The sequence below is a fragment of the Mustela nivalis genome (genome assembly GCF_964662115.1).
Source record: "Mustela nivalis genome assembly, chromosome: 15".
Classification (NCBI taxonomy): Eukaryota; Metazoa; Chordata; class Mammalia; order Carnivora; family Mustelidae; genus Mustela; species Mustela nivalis.
Genome location: NC_139034.1, coordinates 43,572,573 through 43,593,741, shown reverse-complemented (window position 1 = coordinate 43,593,741; position 21,169 = coordinate 43,572,573). Strand labels below are relative to the sequence as shown.

At 39.2% G+C, this 21,169-nt stretch overlaps 1 long non-coding RNA gene across 1 annotated transcript in view; it reads right to left on the bottom strand.

The window, feature by feature from the left end:
* Positions 1–18,545, bottom strand: part of LOC309848550 — a 59,171-nt gene extending 40,626 nt beyond the window's left edge. Inside the window, exons 1-2 of the long non-coding RNA XR_014303119.1 lie at positions 18,439–18,545; positions 17,530–17,602 (exon numbers count right to left, since the gene is read on the bottom strand). This is a non-coding gene — a long non-coding RNA (uncharacterized lncRNA). The remainder of the gene's footprint in view (positions 1–17,529; positions 17,603–18,438) is intronic.
* Positions 18,546–21,169: the final 2,624 nt, after the last annotated feature.

The window sequence follows — 21,169 nt, the reverse complement described above, 5'->3', positions numbered from 1 at the left end:
CCTTCCCTCCATATCATCAAATATTCTTTGGAAACATTCTTTTTAATGATACAACATCTGGATATACATAATTTATTAATGAATCTCCATGTTGTGGGGTATTTAAATCACTTCCAGATTTTTGTGTTATTTGTAGTGTTGCCATAAATATTTTGGTACATAAATCTTGGGCTTTATCTTTTATAATTTCACAAGGATGGAATCTTGGAAGTAGACTATGCGATACCATCTTTTCCTCTTTTTTCCAATCCTGGATCACTCAAGACCCATTTTCAAACAGCCCCAATACCAAAACTTCTCCCCATGTACCAAAATAGAAAATACTTTACAACCAATTCTTATCCAAATTTGGTTCTAGAATCAAATCTATTCTCTATAATACAGATTCTGGGACCATCCCCAATTAGCCCACAGCTTACCTTTTACAACCTTATCTTTTATTATACTTGTATATGAACCTTCGATTCCAGTTTAAATACTCTTTCTACGTTAATGTTTCCCACCTTTATGCTTTTTGCCTGAATGGAATCACCTTTTATCTTCTTTCCAAAGCATCATACACTACTCAGTCTTTAGGATATCACTTAATATCCACCTCCTTTTTTTTTTTTTTTTTTTTTTTTAGGATTTTTATTTATTTGACAGACAGAGATCACAAGTAGGCAGAGGCAGGCAGAGAGGGAGAGAGGAAAGGAAGCAGTCTCCCTGCTGAGCAGAGAGCTTGATGCAGGGCTCGATCCCAGGACCCTGAGACCATGACCTGAGCCAAAGGCAGAGGCTTAACCCACTGAGCCACCCAGGCACCCCAACATCCACCTGTTGAAGCACTTTTGTTTTTACTACCTATTTGGCATATACCTCACACGACATCTCTAAAATGGCCCTAAATGACTGCACTTGTATGGTTCTTGAACATTTATACATGTATGTACATGTATAAAGGATATGTTTGGAGGTACTTACTTTCCTACAGCCCTATAAAGATCAGCGGTTCAGAAACTTCCAGCCAAACCAATTAACAACAAATAAACTTCTGAGCCAAAGACAAACAATGCAGATGGACAATAATGGTAAGGAGGATGCTGTCTGACAGATGAGAGAGACAATGCTGGTCATCACAAAGTGATGAACTCTAGGGTTAAGAACAAGTCTGTGTTGGCCATGTTCAGATATGCAGGCAGAGGAAACCAGGCAACACAGAACAGAATTCAAAGCAAAGAATGCAGAATGGTAGAGATTAGAGAATTTATCATCAGGAGAGGAAGAGATGAAGTGTCTGCCTCAATTCCTAATGCCATCCTACTTTCCAATTCTAGTTGCCCTGAGATGTATCCATATTACCTTTTCTTCTTTGAAATAGCCTTATAGTAAATCACCATTTTATTTGAGTTATCTTTTTTTTTTTTATATTTTATTTATTTGACAGAGAGAAATCACAACTAGGCAGAGAGGCAGGAGGAAGCAGACTCCCTGCGGAGCAGAGAGCCCGATGTGGGGCTCGATCCCAGGACCCTGAGATCATGACCTGAGCCGAAGGCAGAGGCCCTAACCCACTGAGCCACCCAGGCGCCCCTATTTGAGTTATCTTGAATGGGTTTTTATTTCATGTGATTTAAAGAAACTTGAATAGGACAAGTACAACTAGGGGTCCAAGTTCTTTAACAGTAGGAAGAACATCTTCTACTTTGTTGCCTCTCCTGCACACTGTCCTATAAATTAGCGATTTCTTAAAGTTATGTTTGTCTCTTTATAATCTCTTATTTCTATAACAAATGTTATTCTCTCTAAGGATGTACTGTATCATCCATATATTCTTACAACTTTAACATTTATATGGGTCTGATTGGATTGGAGTCCCAGTTCTATCATTTACTAGCTGTGAAATCTCACTATAAAGTGAGAGGATTATGCCAGAAGACTGCCAGAAAGCCATTTATACCACTGGGATTAGAAACCATGATTAACCACCAGGGGAAGAATTTGAGTTAGTGGCCTAACAATTACATCCATAATTTTCCCACTGAGCAAGAGCCATGCATAGAATAAAAATATAGAGCATATGAAAATATTACTCTGTTTAGGGTGGGAAGATGTAGCACTCCGATAAAGTGTGCATTTTTATAAAATATCATTTAAAGGAAACACAATTGAAGGTAATTGAGACAGTGCTACCAGATGAAATAAAATAAAATCTAAGACAGATAGTAAGATCTTTTAGGTAATGCATTACCCTGTTTGTTAAAACGTTCCTATTTAACAGATATCTTCATTTGGGGAGTGTGATTACAAGAACTCTTACAGAATTCTTCCTATGTGCTCATCATTGTACTTACTTATTATATCTATTATATAAATCAACCCTCAAGCAATCCATTCATATGACTTCTGTAATATTTCCCATTTTACAGAAGAGAAAAATTGAGGTTTAGGCAATAAAATTATTTGAACACAAATAATCTCTCACTTATTCACATCAGAATATATCACTTCATTCATAATGTCCTTTTAACATGAAAGAATGAAGAACAGCAACAAGATCTTATATATATATATAATGATGTTCCTTGCTCATGTCTGCTACTATGGGACCGCCAGAGCCTTGTAAAATTCAGCCTAGTTATTTCAAGCAGCGTCCAGAGGGTGTTTCGTATGTGTTAATGACCAGATCTGATTGGCCACCATGGAGTGTAGCAATTACTCGGGGTCAGATAATTGAAAGGACTCACAGGACTTTAACAAGGTATACTCATGAAAGATTTATTACAAGCAAAGGATACACAGCACCAGGAGCAAGAAAGCACAAAACAACATTGCAGAGGTCTGGAATATCAGGCACAGCTTCCAGAGTCCTCTCTGAGTTGCTCAAAATATGCTCCATCCGGGAATCATGACCCACCGATATGAGAACGAGATTTGTGTTTTAGGCAGGATGAGCCACAAGTTTGCATGGAGGTTTTTATACTGCACGGGTCTCATGTCAGAATCAGTCTGAGCCACCAGGTAAACCAGGTGGGGACCATCAATCTTTGTATTTTCACTAAACAAGGCAGACTCACTGACACTGGATACCTCCAGGGGAATTTTAGGCTTTAAACAGCATATTATAAATCATTAGCTAGTATGTTTCATTCCCACCTTGACCAAAGATTTATATCATGACCCTTAGGCACCCCTAAAGATCTTTGGAGATGAGTTCTAATAGAATCCCATTTCTACATATGTGGATTTGTCATTTAAGAAGTTCTTCCCTTGCTCTAGCCCAGCATGGTCCAATAAACTTTTTGTTAAGATGGAAATGTTCTTTATCTGTGATGTACAATATGGTAGCAACTAGCTGTAGCAACTTGTGAGTAATGCACTCTTGAAACGTAGGTGGTGTGACTGAAGAACGGAATTTTAAATTTTATTTTAGTTCAAAGAACCACATGAGGATACTGGTGATCATATTAAACGATGCAACTACAGTCTCCCCGTGCTGGACTTGGCTGTGTCTGGTGGGCACATTGTATCCACTGGCCCCACTGAAACTTACTGCCTTTTCCTTCTGGGGAGCGCTGCTGCTGGTGGGCATTGTTGCCACTTCTGCTAGTGATGGCCCTGTCCGCTGGGCGCTGCTATGGCCTCTGCAGGGTACAGTGGTGGATGATCTAAAGCATGGAACGCCAGTGGTAGGCACTGTGGATTACCTTTCCAACAGCTATGGCAGAATTTGCCTCCCACTGTAGGGATTGAAAACCTTAGGTTCTCATTTTTCCACCGCCTTTTGCGTGGGACTGAACCCTGGTGAATGTGACCTGAAAGAATGTCTGCTTCTGGAGCACCTGGGTAGCTCAGTGGATTAAAGCCTCTACCTTCGGCTTGGATCATGATCCTAGGGTCCTGGGATTGAGCCCCGCATCAGGCTCTCTGCTTGGTGGGGAGCCTGCTTCTTCCTCTCTCTCTGCCTGCCTCTCTGTCAAATAAATAAATAAAGTCTTTAAGAAAAAAAAGAATGTCTGCTTTTGTGGCCAAGAAGAGTTTCCTCTGTAACGAAATGGAGATGCAACTCTCTTCAAGTAGACTTTGAGACTGTGCCAATCCCCATAGTACTGCAAGGGGCAAATCTGAGGGTTTAGTCAGTGCTCTGTGGATGGCAGGGTAGGAGGAGCTTGGGTCCTGATGACAGTGTTACATGACTGAACCCATCCTGGTGGTCGCTACTTCCTCTTTTCTCATAATGTTCAATGACACAACCGTGTTTCAAATCTCACAGTGGTTTTAGGTAAACCTCCTACTATCCAAAGACATGACTGCAGGTAGGCTGGGTTAGAAAATATTTTAATTGGTGATACTGTATTTTACTCAGAATTACTCCTACTGAGGCCTTGTAGTTAAAAACGCCACCACAAGCAACTTTAAAAGCTGACGGGAGGTAAGGAAATGGAGACCCTCTCAAGCAGTGTGGCAAAATGGGACTGTCATTGGAGGGAGGTAGGGTCATTGCAAGAGCATGTTAGAATGCTGATGGAAAACCCAAACAAACACGACACCCAAAACAACAAATGCAAAACAAAATAGAAGAGAAGTGAAAGGAAAATGGAGGGACTCTATGGGGAAGTCCCAGGTGTCAGAAAGAGGAACCCCAGGGCGCCCTGTGTGGCTCAATCGGCTAAGCAGCTGCCTTCAGCTCAGGTCATGATTCCAGGGTCCTGGATGGAGCCCTGCATTGGGCTCCCTGTTCAGCAGAGATTCTGCTTCTCTCTCTCCCTCTGCCTGTCACTCTGCTTACTTGTGTTCTCTCTCTGTCAAATAAATAAATAAAATCTTTTAAAAAAAAGAGGAACCTATGTCTGATTTTAATGTTATTATTGCTGTTCATGCTTATTTTTCTCTTTCTTGCATCTTTAACTGCTTCTTGCTTTGTCTAAAGGTAGTACTTCCCCTCATTAGCTTACAAGAAATAAAATACTCCAGAGCGGAAGCACTTCCAGGACCATTTTCTGCTCTCACTGTCCTTCCTCCAAGAGGCAACCACATTCTGAATTGTTTATTTTTTCCGTGTGAGTCACTAGTTCTTTAGCACATATTTATGTATAAATAATATGTAGTATTGCTTTCTATCATACTCTGTATCTCTTTCTGCAATTTGCTGTTTTGTTTTCTTGCTTAGCATTGCTATTAACCTTTATCTACTTTAAAACAGAAATTTTCACCTGATTACTTTAAGAGTTATAGAAAAATCCATTGATTAAATATACCATTTACTTATTTTCCTATTGATAAAAAAACTACTTATTATTCTTAAAAACTAACTTAAAAAATCAAAGTGCTATACATATACAGAGTTTCAAAGACTTGAATTGTTCTATAAGTCTTATTAAATCACTCATTACCCCTAATCCAGAATACCCAGAGATAACCACATTCAGCTTTTGTATTTGTTTGGTATTTATCTTCAAAACTCTAAATGTTTGTAACATTATTTATTTTTAGAATTTGGATTTTATCTATTATCTTTTGATTTTTCCACTAACAGAAGACAAAGTTTTAACTCTCTGTTCCACAAACACCTGCCTCTACCACGCATTGTCATTCCTTCCCTCCATCTGTTCAATATGGTTCTATCATAATTTCAGTTAGATCAATATATAATGTTTATTAATGACTCTGAGACCTCTGAGTTGGAATTATATAGTTACCAATGATTAATTTTTTTTTCCTGTGCAACTTTTTGTTTCCTATGGAGTTACTGTTTTATTTAGTTCTCCGTGTACTTATAATTAATGCATACCCAGAACTTCTCCTGTTGTATAAATACCTTCTGAATCCATATAAACACAGGTGGCATTCTCTCAATTTCATTTTAAAGCAGTTTCTATCAAAACGCTATGACCTACTCCAATGGAGAATGGTTGCCTTCTGTGTTGAATGACCTGCAGGCTTGGTATTTGATATGGTATTGTATTGGTATCATACCATTGATATGGTATTGGTATTATGATATGCTTTATCATAATCTGAGTTCCAAGAAATGATACTAATTCTTAATTTCAGGATCCCATTTCTTCTTTTTTTAAATTTTTTTTTTCTGATTTCAATGAAGTCCACTATCAGTTTGAGCCAAGTCTCGTGGAAGATTACATTTTTTGAGAATTTATTCATAACTCACATTTGATAATTTCTCTGGGAATAGAATTGTAGGTGAAAAATAATTTTCCTTCGGAATTGTATCAACATTGAGCAATTGCTCTCTAGTCCTCAGCCTATTTACCGAAGTCAAATACCATTTTGATTCTTGATTTTTTATGCAAGTCAGAGGTTAGCAAATCTAACATATAGGCTATTTTTGTTAATAAAGTTTTGTCAGAACATAGCCATCCTCACTTATTGACCTATTGTTTAAGTCTGCTTTCCACCATAAGAACAGAGTTGGGTAGTTTTGGCACTTACTTTTACGGCCCTCAAGTTCTAAAACATTTATGATCTGGCTCTTTACAGAAAAGTTTGCCCATCCTGGGTATAAGTCCTGGGTTTGTTTCCTCTCTAAAATTTTATAAGATTTTTGTCCCCAGGGTTCTAAGCATTTAAGCCTATGTTCATTTATTGTGTCCTTAATTTCTGATATATCATCTTGAATTATTCCCACTAAAATTTCTTCTCATTTTATAATTCCTTTTTTTCTTAATTTTTGGAAATTCCATCATGTGAACCATTCTCTATCTTTTCCCTCTCTGAGCTTTTTACTCTAAATTTAGGGATACTATTTTCTAAGATTTCTATTAAGGTTTTTAGTTCCGTTATCATGCTTTAATTTAAAAAAAAAACTGGGGCGCCTGGGTGGCTCAGTGTGTTGGGCCGCTGCCTTCGGCTCAGGTCATGATCCCAGGGTCCTGGGATCGAGTCCCGCATCGGGCTCTCTGCTCAGCAGGGAGCCTGCTTCCTCCTCTCTCTCTCTGCCTGCCTCCCTGCCTACTTGTAATCTCTCTCTGTCAAGTAAATAAATAAAATCTTTAAAAAAAAAAAATAAAATAAAAATAAAAAAAAAACTTTCTGTTCTCACTGCAATATATTTTCCTTATTCTCAACAGATAGTTATTATTAGTGTTCTTCTTGACATTTTCTTCTTTCCTTCATAGCCTCTGTCTTTCATGGTTTTTTTTTTTCTTTTTGTTTATTTTGAGCTGTGATTTCCACGTTTGCTGCCTTCCTCAAATGTTGATGATCCTTGGCTCATATTTAATGTAGGAAATTAAATAGTTTAAAGCTTATTCCCATGCCATGGCCCAGGTTTGCCATTGTGGGTTCTCTATAAAGTGATCTGACAGGGACATTTCCTGGAGAAACCCCTGAGATCAGTATCTCTAAGGCCTTTTCACTTGGGCTAGTCAGGTTTTCTATAAAAAGCTCATTCAGTGGGGCGCCTGGGTGGCTCAGTCATGATATCAGGGTCCTGGGATCGAGTCCCGCATCAGGCTCTCTGCTGAGCAGAGAGCCTGCTTTCCTCTCTCTCTCTCTCTCTCTCTCTGCCTACTTGTGAGCTCTCTCTGTCAAATAAATAAAATAAAAATCTTTAAAAAAAAAAAAAAAGCTAATTCAGTGTCTGACTCAGGGAGTTTAATCCCAGAGTTAAATGGGAGGAGAGGTCTAATATATTCATTTTTCTCTCACCGTCACATTCTCCTACTCCCCCGTATGAAGAACTGTCTCCTAGCCATCATCTCTATCTGGCGTTCCAGTCTAAAAACCATCTGTTCTACACCTCATCTTCTGCCTATAGAGGGAAGGGTCATTGCCAGTTGTTCAAAGGGGAGTGGGATTTGGGAAGATGGCTCTATGCTGGACTGATGGATAGCAACTCAGTTCCAACATTTCTCCTGCTCTCCCTATCACTGTGATTCTTCTAAGCTCTTTCTTATATTGCAGGAACTAGAAGCCAAGGAACTATATTTCCAGAATAATCTGCTGGCCAGTTCTGAATTCAAGTCTGCAAATGAGAGCCTACAAAATTGGAAAGCATAAGAAAGGTAGAAACCGTATTACTGCTTTCTGGCAACTGAAGGCAATTTATGGACTTTAGCAAAGATGAGATTTTTCAGCAGCCGAGGAGCATTTCTTTGCAAATCACTCGCTATGATGCTTCAGATAGTTGTGATATCTTTGGCAGCTTCCTGAAGTTCCTGTAATGCTTGATTCTCTGAAAACTGCCAGTAAATCTAAGAAGTAGCCATGGCTTTCTCGAACTTGTGCCTCTCTAGTTCTTCCAGTGGTTTTATAAGTGGCTCATTCTCTGTATTGAACCCCTTCCAGACCGGTACAGAGTCTAAGTGCTCCTTGAATGGGCTTTCAACTACTCCTTCTGTGCTTAGCCTCACCTTTACCCCAGTTCTAGAGGTAACTTGGTAAATTGGGTCACTTCTCAGCCTTTCCCCACTACAGACTTTCTCAGATTTGATAAATCAATCACCATTTGCTCACGGGCTTTGCAGAAGCAAGATATTTTGATGCCGAGGACTACTCTGCCTCTCTTTTTGTTCTTGGGGGCTTACACCTTTTATAACAATTTTCTTTTCTGTCTGTCATTCTTTAGTGAGGTTTTGGGGGGAAGCAGAATTCAATCCTGCATTCAGTCCACCACTGTTCTATATCAATCCTTCCATTCACTCTTCAACAGCTCCAACTTGGACACTGGTTTCCTCTTCAGCCTTATTTTGTACCGTTTTTTCCTTTATTCGAGCTTCACTGACCTTGGTGACCCTGAACCCCCCAAGGTCTTCCTTGAGTCAAGATCTTTTGCATATACAGTTGCTTTAGACTGGTCCCCCTTTCTGTCACTGACATCCCTAAATATGCACCTGCTCTTTACATCTCTCAGAAAGGCCTTCCTTGACTACCTTCACATATAATCTCCTTTTTTTTCTGTCATAGAACAGAATTCTTTTCCTTTATTGCACTTTTATTTAAAGTCATATTTATTTATTTAATGTCTATCTCTCCTATAAGAGTATACATTTTATATTTACTATACATAAATAACTATCTCTATCAATAACTGAATAAAAAAAAAAGTGATCTGTAAGAAAACTTACAGAAAAAGAACATTATGTATCACCTGGCCTGGCCTGGCTACTGGGATAGCAGCAATATTGTTCAAATAGAAAGGACACTACAAACGTTCAATTTCTTAAAAGACTCAGCCTCAAAATATATTTTTTCCTATCCTGTTTTAATTCCACAAACTATCATCAAGGAAAAAAGAGAACAAGACCAATTTATAGGCTATGAGGCTTAGCATCCCTATAAGCCTTTTTCTTCCTATTTTTTTTTTTTTTAACCAAAGAAACCCATTCATTTTCTCTTTCATCCCCTTAGGCTTAAGCCTGTTGAAAAAACTTCCTTAATAATGTTGAAATTTAAAAAAAAAGGAAAAGGAAAAGTGATGAGAAAATTAATATAATGAAATAATCAATGCAAATGACATTCTATTGTCCAGGAAAAACCCTCAATCAACTCTCTTAGAATTACTGAATCTGATGGGTAATTGTGGCTTAATTTCTAATTGTAAGATCAAGGCATGCTATCAGAAGTACTGCCAACATTAAATAGACATTTTATGGTGCTCATTTTAAGGTGGAACTTTAAAGAAATCGAAAACCATTAATCAAACACATAAATCATCCACACCGAGTATTAACAGAAAAATCCCTAAATCTGGTAAAACTTAAATTTATATTCAGCATCAAAGAACATACATCAATGCTTTATTTTTCTCAAGTCTTCAAAGGTGGGAAAAGTTTGGGAAAAATTTTTATAATTTCAAACTCTCCCTATAGGATGACTAGCTTGAAGTGTGTCCACAGAGCTAAAGAATCAGTTTTTGTGGTGAGAAGAAATGTATTTATATTATTTGTTCAATGAAAATATAGAACAATGTGTCCATTGTTTAAATTCCCCTATGTTGTTTGGAGAAAACAATCTAACACTATGTACGCACATAGTAGGTTACAGTTTATGTTTTCCATATATCACTCATTTGACAATAAATTTTTACGATGATTTCTTAAACTCATTAGACCTTATAAAATGATAAGAATTGGTTAAATAATAATTAAGTTTCTTTCCAGCTTTGATTCTATTAGGTTTTCACAGTAGCACTGCCTAATGGCAAACACAGCTTAGTAAATTCCTCTCCTCTGTGTGTTTCTGTTTGTCTCCGTCACTTTGGTGTTCTCCCAGTAGACACATGGAGGGGCATGCTGATTAAATTAGTCAAATTAACTCTTTGCCTGACTCCATCCTCATTAGGCTAATGAGCACACTCAGGAGTACATCTGTATGTCTTAGTCGTCTTAGGTCAGAAGTACTGTCACTAGGAGCACCAATGAAAAGTTGTAATTGTGACACTCTTTAGGAGTTGGGGTTTTTTTTTTTTTTTCATTTTGCTTTGGTTTTTGGTTTTTCTTTTTCTTTTTTTGGCTGGCAGCTCATTTTCCATCCTATCTCAAGAGGGAGCATGTGGCTCTGCTGAATAGAAGCTGTAATGCGTTGGGCAATCTCATTTTCTCTGCTGGATCATTGTAAAAGAAGGTGTAATTTTGATTTCTCCCCCAGGAAAGGGTTTGTGGGTAGGCAAGTGTGAGAGATGTTGAACAAGAATTAAACAAAGTGGGGGGGGAAATCCTATTATAACCATAAGGTGCTGTGAAGTGATAGATCTTAATGACAGAGTAGCCGTGCGAAGAGCTGCTCCACAGATTTGTTTTGATTAAGTGTGTGTTTGTTTGTAGGGGATAAGAGAAGGGGACTTGGAGATAGATTTGGGGGAAAGACAGATGAGGAAGGGAGAGGGAACAACCAGTTTCATAGGTTGAGTGCCCTCTGATTCTAAAAGGCATACTCTGTCCAAATTATGCAACAGAGTGTAGGTTTCCCCCGCTATCTGAAAACGGAGCCTTCCTAGGAAAACTTTTGTGAGCCGGAATGGTGTGAAGTGAGGGAATCATTACCATTAACTTATATGGAAAAAAATTTTTGAGCATTCCCAGACCCCCAGAATAACCCCTCTTAGCCCCTTGGGATACCTTAGGACACATCTTACTAACAGAGGCACATAATAAATCAAGATAAAGCACAGGCCCTCACAGAGCTCTGGCCACTTGGTGTGGAGATGCTGGGTGTCAGCTCTCCAGGAAGGACCGTGGTGGCACCCCTTTGCTCCTCCGGGGCCACACTACCTCTATCATTAGTGGAGGCAAAACAAATGCTGAACACTATTTTTACTTTTTGCCTTCTTTCATACTAGTGCAAATCTTTTTGGATTTCTTTCGGTGAGTGAAAACAGATACAAATGTAGGTCTTTTGTTAAAGCAAAGTGGTGTGAGGTAAACTTTTGAGAAGGGGAAACCTGTATTTGTTTGACTGGCATTTCACAGACTCATTAAGCACAAATCCTCCATTTTTACACTGATTAAATGATTTTTCTGTACTTGGATACATTTATAAAACTTAAAACACTGAAGGCTAATAGTAAAGAGGCCTGCACATGGTAGGTGCCAAATATATGTTTCTGAACTAACAGAAGGACACTATGAACAATAGTTAAGCTCCTACAGCTGGCTGAGTACCAGTGGGAACTGGCAGTAATCCATACAGCAGCTTCCTCTGGATGAACAAATACTGTGGCTGAAAATACAGCTATATAACTAGGATTGTGGTCCATTTAGGACAGAAGCCCTTTATTGGTTTTCTAGAAGGAAAAAAGTTTGCCATCTCTAACCCTGGAATACTGGGTGAGGTAAAATGTTCTTTCCTCGGGGTGCTCAGTGGTACAACTTTATCACCACAGAGGCTTGGGAGTAGAAAATGTGCATAGATACAGGCCTACGTCTAATAGTCTACAAATTACGAGAAAACTCTTTGAATATTAGACAATTTTTAAAAAAAATTATGGCTTCATAGGGCACAAAACCCCCCTCTTTTAGTTCAAATCTTAATACTTCCTTGTTGTGTGACAGTCTCCTGGACAGCTCAGAGCACCAATCAGTAGATCCCCGTGTTTATGGCTCTATGGCAGCTGAAAAAGTTGTCTGTTAGGAGCTATAGCTGATCCAGGGAATCCCTGGCCCTATGCCTACATCAATAGAGTCTAAGTTTTTACACCTTCTGACTTTTTATTTGCCCACATCTTGCCAAGATGCTTCACCACTGCGGAACACCTAGATCTATCTTTACAGTAGGGATCAGGCATACCACAGGGACAAATTCCAAGGGAAAGACAAATTTTTTGATAATGGAACACTTTTTTTGGTCACCACACTGTTTTAAATTTCACTAGAGGGGTACCTGGGTGGTTTAGTTGCTTGGGCATCTGCCTTTGGCTCAGGTCATGATCCCAGGGTCCTGGGATGGAGTCCCGCATCGGGCTCCCTGTTCAGTGGGAAGCCTGTTGTTCCCTCTCCCACTCATCCTGCTCATGTTCACCCCTTGCTGTCTCTCTCTCTCTGTCAAATAAATAAATAAAATCACAAAATAAAATAAAATAAAATAAAAATAGATTTCATTAGATATATGTCCTGGTTCTACCTCCTACCACTTGTCTGTTCTTACCATCAGTTTCCCTATCTATAAATTGGAGTAATTAAACCCCCTACATCGTAAGGTTATTGTGAAGGTTAATGAAATAATCATTACAAGATGCTTTACACTCTGCCTAGCATGGAGTAAGCACATGGTAAACGTTAGCTGCAATGACCAATGTAAGCCACTAGGGCTGGGACTGTTCTTGGATCTCAAAGTATTAAGGTGATTAATGACCAAACCTTTATCTTTGATGAAATAAAATCCCCTTGGCTAAGAGGACATCTAGCTCCTGTGGGCCTATGGAACTAGAATGGTTCCTTGAAGATTGGTTACTACATTGTCACCCTTGCAAACTATTTTTCTCCCTTGGAGGAAGGGCTGTGCCAGCGAAGTGACTTAAGCCCCACAGAAAAATTGAGTTTTATAATGTAGCTCTTTTAGGGACCACGGGCCCATGCCTATCATGTGGGCACAGAGGAATGGACTTTTAAAGTGGTACTGAAAGTTTTGTAGCATTTCAGACCAAATCATGTTCAAAGGCCCAGAAGTTTAAGAGGATAGACCAAGCTCAGGGAAATATGAGGAAGAATGATTGATGGTATATTACATGGGGCAACAGTGAGGTACAGCTGAGAACTTGGAAAAATTACCCTCCAAATGTTTCTATGAAACAAACATTTAATATAACATTTAATATTTATTTATTTTTAAATTTTATTTATTTATCAGAGAGAGAGAGAGGGGGAGAGAGCGAGCACAGGCAGACAGAATGGCAGGCAGAGGCAGAGGGAGAAGCAGGCTCCCTGCTGGGCAAGGAGCCCGATGTGGGACTCGATCCCAGGACGCTGGGATCATGACCTGAGCCGAAGGCAGCTGCTTAACCAACTGAGCCACCCAGGCGTCCCTAACATTTAATATTTAATTTAACATTTATATATTATATATATAGGATTACCTTAAAGAGGTAGAATACCTCCTAGGCTAAACCCGAGGAGAAAATATTCATATGACAAAAGAAAAAAAAAATCTTAATCTGAAAGCCAATTGACCAACACTAGGGGCAGGTCAAAGGGGGGCAAAGATAGACTTTCTACCTCTAGCTCTATCTAAGACTGGATTTCCTGAACTATGAGCCTAAGGACCTAACCTCTGATGCACAGATGTCCCATAGAACTCTAGTGACTTGGCAACCATTCAGGTTAGGCAGTAAGTTTCTAATTCCAGATCTATCAAACAACCTTCTGATGAGCATTGTGTGTCCAGATCTACCCATGAAGAGTTAGTTTTGATTATGTTAATAAATTGACATTTTAGGTTTTTAATGACAGACTTATGAGTTGAGTTGGTATGACTTATGTGCCTGAGCCCAGTGACTTCTGATATACTAACTCTGAATTTCCATCCTTCATATCCATGACCCAGACCCTTGAAAACCATACTAGTGTTCTCCCTCTCTATGAGAACCTGTTTGAGGCCAGTTGGTTTTTCCCAGGAAGTATTGCTTGGTCTCTTTTGACCTGCAGTAGACACAGGACATGACCATTAAGGGAAATCAAGGCTTTTATCAATGCAGGTAGGGTAAATATTATTGTTACCATCACCACTGAAATACTTGTGGAGATTCAAAACTTGTCTCTGAACTGGAACTTCATCCCAAAGTCTTCCAAATGCTAAAAATGAAAGTCTCTACAGCAGAACTTTTCTAGTTATAGCCACACAAGGACAAAAGGCAAGACCCTTTGCAAAAATGATCTCGGGTACTATTTTTGAAGTCAGAATGTGTTAAGATGAAGTTTGAAAAATATAACTACTATCAATGCTGTCAACTGCTGCGAAAGACGAGCCCTGAGCAGATGCAAGAATGGTCTCTGGCACCTGCGATCGATACAGTATCCATCTCTTACATTTGTAAGTGCTTTTAATCTTTTCTAAGGCTCTTTTACTTAATTCAGATCATTGGAAATTCCTAACAACCCAGTGAGGTGGTAGATAAGGGACTTACTATTCCTATGTGAGAGCTGAGGAAACGAAAAGGGAGTTTATAGGGCTTCCCAAATAGGACATCAAATGGCTGGTTAGTGAAGAGCAGAGAAGGGGGCGAGGCCTCACCTCATTCCCTGTGTGTGTCTCCCCAGCACACCATACTGTTTGCTCGGGTCCACTTTGGCTGCTGACAATAAACATGGCTGTGGAACTAACTGATGGTGGAACAATCTACGCAGACAGCAACAAGGAGTAGATTTTGCCATAATTTGTTTACTTCCTGTCTGTAGAGTGTCGTATAGCCAGGAAACCTTCAGCTCTAATGATCATTCAGATTAGTCTGTGGGAACAATTCTCAATTAACATGATCACTCTGACCCTTAATTATGCATTTTCCCACAAACTATCATGGCAACTCTGTATACTCAGTTCCATATTTCCCCACCTTTTCAAGATGTTTTGCCAGGGATGGAAGTCTAGTTTGATGTCATGGAAAAGTTTGATTCTCACAGAGACATCAAATCTGTAATTCTGGTCTTTCATTACAGTCTCAGATAAAAAATATCACCTTATCCTTTCCAACACCACTCTCGAAATGGCTACGTATTCTTTTATAAGCTCTTTTTACTTTGTTGCAGTTTCCTTTGGAGACTTCTGTTTTCCACTGATTCCACTCTGGTCAGTTGAAAACGCTAAAACATTTTTCTTTTTCATCAGATCTGTTCTCTTCAAATCCCTCTGCTGCCTTTCCAAACCACATTTAAACTTTGTGGGATTTTTTTTTTTTTAAGATTACTATCAAACTGAAGTTTTAAACTAAAAGGAATAATGACTATAATATAACTCCTCAATTTTCAGCAATAAATAATTTTGGCAAGAGAAGGAAAAGAAAATTAAACCGCTGAATGCATTTCCATACTATGTTGGGAAGAATAACTATAGGAAATTATTGGATTCTCTTCTATAAATGTCTTAGTACAGAACCTGGCATTTTGCTAAGCTTTATTTTTCCTCAAAGTATGTGAATTATCTAGCCAAAAATTTCTATAAAGGTAAATGTGAACTAAATGGGGAAGGGGAAGGTGGGGGGAGAAGGAGGAAGTGGAACTCAGCACAAGGAGGTGTTACGCAATCATCTGATATGCTACTGCCTGGTAGGGGATCAGCAGGAATTTTTTTTTTTTTTTTTTTACATCTACAGAAGCAGGAAGTTTAGAATAGCATGTGACAGCTCTGGCTCCTGTAGTTTCTGCATTTGTCCCAAGGAATAGGAACGTGTATATAAGGAGAAACCACAGAATAGTTCACTGGAGACTCATAATCAAATTTTTTTTAAAAAATTGAATTTTCATTCTTCTTCCATTTTGTAAATGCATTGTTTACTGAACAAAATGATCAAGGCATTCTACACGCATTATAAATATTTCCACAGGCAGTCATAAAGGATATTGCCTCTGGAGACAAATGCCTGTGGTGTTTTCTATAAATATGCCCTAGGTCAAGCCCTGTCGATCACTGGTATTTTGAGCTATGTTACTGGAAGTCTGAGGCAGGTGGGATATGATCTAGTAAACATCAGTTCATTCCGAACTGACAGCAGTATGTAACCTGATATCTGAATACCCAGGGTAAAAGGATATTTAAATCATATCAGTCTTCCTTTAGTAGGAACTGAATGCAATAAGCTTCAAGTTTTCAGAATTACTTTGTGGAAAATGACATAAATCAGAAGAAATTAAGATAAAGTACAATTTTGACCAGAGTACATTACAATTAACATTAACCATATTGACTGGTCTATAACCAAGCACCATTTACCAATGCAGTCCAGATGCATCTGCTTTTCTGAAACTGCTTATTATTTTGGTGGAAGTTTATGAGTTTCCTATGCTGAGTGTCTTGCTTTAAATCTTTTTCATTCATGTTAGTAAATAGAAATAAGAAGGCTTTCCCTTACAAATTCAGACCAGAAGATCAATGGAATGCCGGTAATATGTTTTTCATGATTAATAGAGGTTAATAAAATGAAGGTAATAAAATTGCTAATTAAATTCAGAAGGTAGAATTGCGACAAGAAGTATTTTTCAGAGGGCTTAAAAAATTACTCTTTTGGGGACGCCTGGGTGGTTCAGTCAGTTAAGCATCTGCCTTTGGCTCAGGTTATGATCCCAGGGTCCTAGGATTAAGCCCCACATGGAGTCCCACATTGGGGGGGGGGGTTCCTTGCTCAGCAGGGAGCCTGCTTCTCCCTTTGCCTCCTCTTCCCCTTCTTGTGCTCACTCTCTTTCTGTCAAATAAATAAATAACATCTTTTTAAAAAACTTACTCTTTTATTCAAAAGAGGGAGGTTGGAGGACAGTCCTAATGTTGTTGGGATCTAGAAGGATAGAACTTTCTTTGCAAAGTCTCCCTTTGTTGGTTTATTGAACCCTGTATTCATAACTTCTTGGAGGAAGGTGCTCAGTTTTCTTAGACTTTCTTCTCTGTTGCAAAATGACAGGGCTCAAAATTAATTGATTTCAAATTTATACTACTTGCTCTGGAAAGCTGCAAAAGGCAGCAGGCAACAATTATTTATGCATTTACTCTTTCACTGCCCGTGCCCTATTACCTTCCAACTGGAACTGCAAATAACAAACACTTCACATGTGCCAGCCTTCACCATGATGGTAATCAGTAATATTTACTACTGCCACCTTTGCAGGTGTGTGCGTATACATACATACATCTCTCTGTATATCGTTGGAAAAATTCAATTAAAAAATGGTTAGAACTTTGATTTTAAGATAGGATGCAGAGAAATACATTTTTAGCCTTAGGCCTACTGTCAAGATAATTTGAGGCCTAGGCGTTACAAGTCTTTCACTACTATACTTATCTGCAGAAAAATTCTTCTGGGAATATTTAGTAGATGAGGAATTCAGGGACAGTGAATGAGTCCTACATCTTGACATTTGCTACAGTATCTAGTAAATGTTCTGATTACCTTACCTGGCAATCTGTCAGCTTCCTCAAAAGGTATTTAAGGTAGATTACCACTGACGACACATATAGAGCAGAATTGCTAAAAATAAAATAAAAAAATTAAAATTTGATAGGCGGGTGGACAATTATGTCCCATACATGGCTAATATTGAATCCTACAATTTTAGCTCTAAGCTTCCAGATACAAGAAATAAAACATGATGGATAAATATTTCTCATTATTGGATGCAAATAAGTAAATCACTTTGACAAGAGCAACAAAGTTTTACTGATTAAAAAAATCTGAAATTAATTCATCACATGGATTTGTATGGGGAGAATATTGAGCTGCATAAAGTCTATCTCGAAGAGGAATTGTTTCTTAAAGCAGAGAAGTTCTTGGTATGATTATTTCATGTGTTAATACTTGAAAAAAAAGGTGCACCTGCTTGTCTATTATTAAAATGTTACTCAGCAGTCATCCTGAACAAAAAACGTCGCCTGGAAAGATTGTCACAACCTAGATGGGAGATGTCTGCCCAGAGAGTTACATAAACAAAGAAGAGTTGGAAAGACCTCGGTGTAATAGCAACAACAGCAAAAATAAACTCGAGCCAAAGGGCACCAAAAAAAAGCCTCACCCGGGCAAGCAGCCAAGGGAAGTTACTCAGACCGAGCAGAACCTTTCCTGAGAGACCTCTGCTTCCGATGGGGAAAGCTTTCCCCTCAACTCTGGAGTGTTTCTAGCCATTTTATCTAAGAATTCTGCCCAGGAAATAGTTGTCAGACTCCACCTCGCTCACCTAACCCTATCCAGACACCAGGTAAAACAGCTCTCTCTACCTCTATTCCTTGGCACACACGGCAGTCTCTGGTAAAAACCTCCACCTTCTTCCACCCTGCCCTCGCCCCCACGCTGGGCCAAAACCTACTTACCAGCCCCCGGGAAGCCTCTGCTTAAATACCTCATACCTCATGAAATCTTCCCTGATGGCACTAGTGCAGGTCAGGTGGCACCAGCTCAGTGAGTCTCATCCCTGGCTGTGTGTTACAATCACCTGGAATGCACTGGGAGCTTGCCGAGGCCCCATCTCCGCTTTCAGAGATTAAAGCTAGAAGGTTCCTTTTGAGTGCTCTGGATGAGGCATAGGCATGTAGTATTTAAATTTCCCCAGGTGATAACAATGAGCAGGAAATGGTATGAACCTCTGTTCCTTAGGATCTACTTGCTCTCCGGATGTCTATATCATGACGCTTACCAATTCAATGTACCCCAGTATTCATTTATTGAGCATTTACAATGGGGAAAGAATGATTTTGTAATAATGAGTAAAACAGGATTTCTATTTCTTTTAAGATTTGTATTTATTTATTTGAGACAGAGAGTGTGTGTGCACACATAAGCAGGGGGAAGGGGCAGGGGGAGAGGGAGAGAGAAAATCTCCAGCAGGGCAGAGGCTGACATGGGCTTGATTCCACAACACTGAGGTCATGACCTGAGCTGAAATCAAGTGTCAGGAGCTCAACTGATTGAGCTTCCCAGGCATCCCCAGGATCGCTTTTTTTTTTTTTTTTTTAAGATTTTATGTATTTATTTGACAGAGAGAGACACAGTGAGAGAGGGAGCACAAGCAGGGGGAGTGGGAGAGGGAGAAACAGGCTTCTCACTGAGCAGGGAGCCCTGCATGGCTCTCCCAGGGTCCTGGGGTCATGACCTGAGCCAAAGGCAGATGCTTAAGGACTGAGCCACCAGGCGGCCCAGGATCTCTGTCTTTGTAGAGCTTACAGAAGAGCAGGGAGACAAATACTGAACAGGTTATTTATGATGAATAATTTAAAAGGGAGCTCTATAGGGTATAATGATCTGCTGTAAGAAAAACAGTGATCTAGTGTCGTAGATTGTTTACATTCTGCACTTTCCTATTGGAAATATAAATATCACCCTTTACCATGTAACTTAGCAGTGTCCTTGCACATGAGGCTCTTTCCTGCTCCACTGATGTTGATCTTGGTCATGAGACTTGCTTGGGCCAATGGTAAGTTAATGAACATCATGGAACAGACATTTTGCCTGCTCCATGAGTTTAATATTTTGTGTTTCAGTGATCCACCATGAGGACCACATGCTCTAAGAGGCCTGTGCCTAGGATAAATGCAAGTGTCTTAGACTTGAACCCAAGTCACAATGAAGAAGCAGTGCCTGCCATCCTTTGGCCTGATGCAGAATCTCCCCCAGGGGTCTCGCCTGGTTCCCATAAACTATGGAGAACCTGCATTCTGGTTATTTTAAGTCACTGAGTTTTGGAGTAGTTTGTCATATAACATTACTGTGGCAATGGGTAAGTAATACACTAGCTTGGGGTATGGCCACACTGCATTTGCCTAAATAAGCCACGTTTACCTTGTTCATCATTGTATTTCCTGTTCCTAACACACTGGGCGATATGTAGCAGGTGCTCAAAAAATATGTGTTGAAGGAATGAAAAGACAGTTCCTGACCTTTGTGATCTCATAGGCTACATGTAAAGCAGTTCTGTGAACAAATAGTTACAGTATGAAGTGATAAATGCAGTAATAGAAGAGCCATTCTAGCATAGAGGTAGAAAGGCTTCAATAGTGTGTTACCTACACCAAAGAGAAGTGTCAAAAACCAAGGACTCAGATTTAAACATAATACGAACCACTTATTCTATCATCAGAAGCTTTTATTAAACTTTCTGGTGCAAGCTGGGCTACTTTCAAAGTCACATAAATAGACTTATAGTTCCTACCATAAAGCAATAAACTGTGTGGTTAAAGATTTTCAACATATGTACCGAATAAAATGAGATATTTATAATCTATGTTGCATGCAAATTAAAAGGGCAGTGGACTGGAGGTAGGGTCTAGTGAAATGAAATATCAGAGAACAGTAGATTGGAATGGATGTTTACCCAAAAAAGGCAAGTTTTTGCTTTACGAACCAAAATAGGAACTCGAGAAACTGGACAGAGGGATGGGGAATGAGAGTTGGAAGGAGGAGAGGAAGACCATAGTACAGGGAGAGTCTACTTGACCCATCCACCCTCTTTGCAGGTGCCCTTTGAGATCTTATTAATTCTTAACTTGGTCAATGATGTCATGTGACATCATTTTTTAAAGGGTGAAAGAAAAGTAATTAATTGATCAACTATTTATTAAATTGAAATATATTTGACATGTAATGTCAAATTCAAGGTGTGTTGTCATTCTTACATGGGTATTGCAGGGAGAGATACTAAAGAAAGGTTACCTATAATGAAGGTTATCTATAATGAAGAAAGAACAAGATATTTCCATAGCCAGTGAATCCTCTATCCTCTTTTTTTCCTCTTTTTTAAAAAAGATTTTATTTATTGGGGGTGCCTGGGTGGCGCAGTGGGTTAAGCCTCTGCCTTCGGCTAGGGTCGTGATCTCAGGGTCCTGGGATCGAGCGTCGCGTCGGGCTCTCTGCTCAGCAGGGAGCCTGCTTCCCCACCTTTCTCTCTGCCTGCCTCTCTGCCTACTTGTGATCCCACTTTCTCTGTCAAATAAATAAATAAAATATTTAAGAAAAAAAAAGATTTTATTTATTAATTTGCCTGAGAGAGAGCACAAGCGGGGGAGCTGCAGGCAGAGGGAGAAGCAGGTTCCCTGCTGAGGAAGAAGA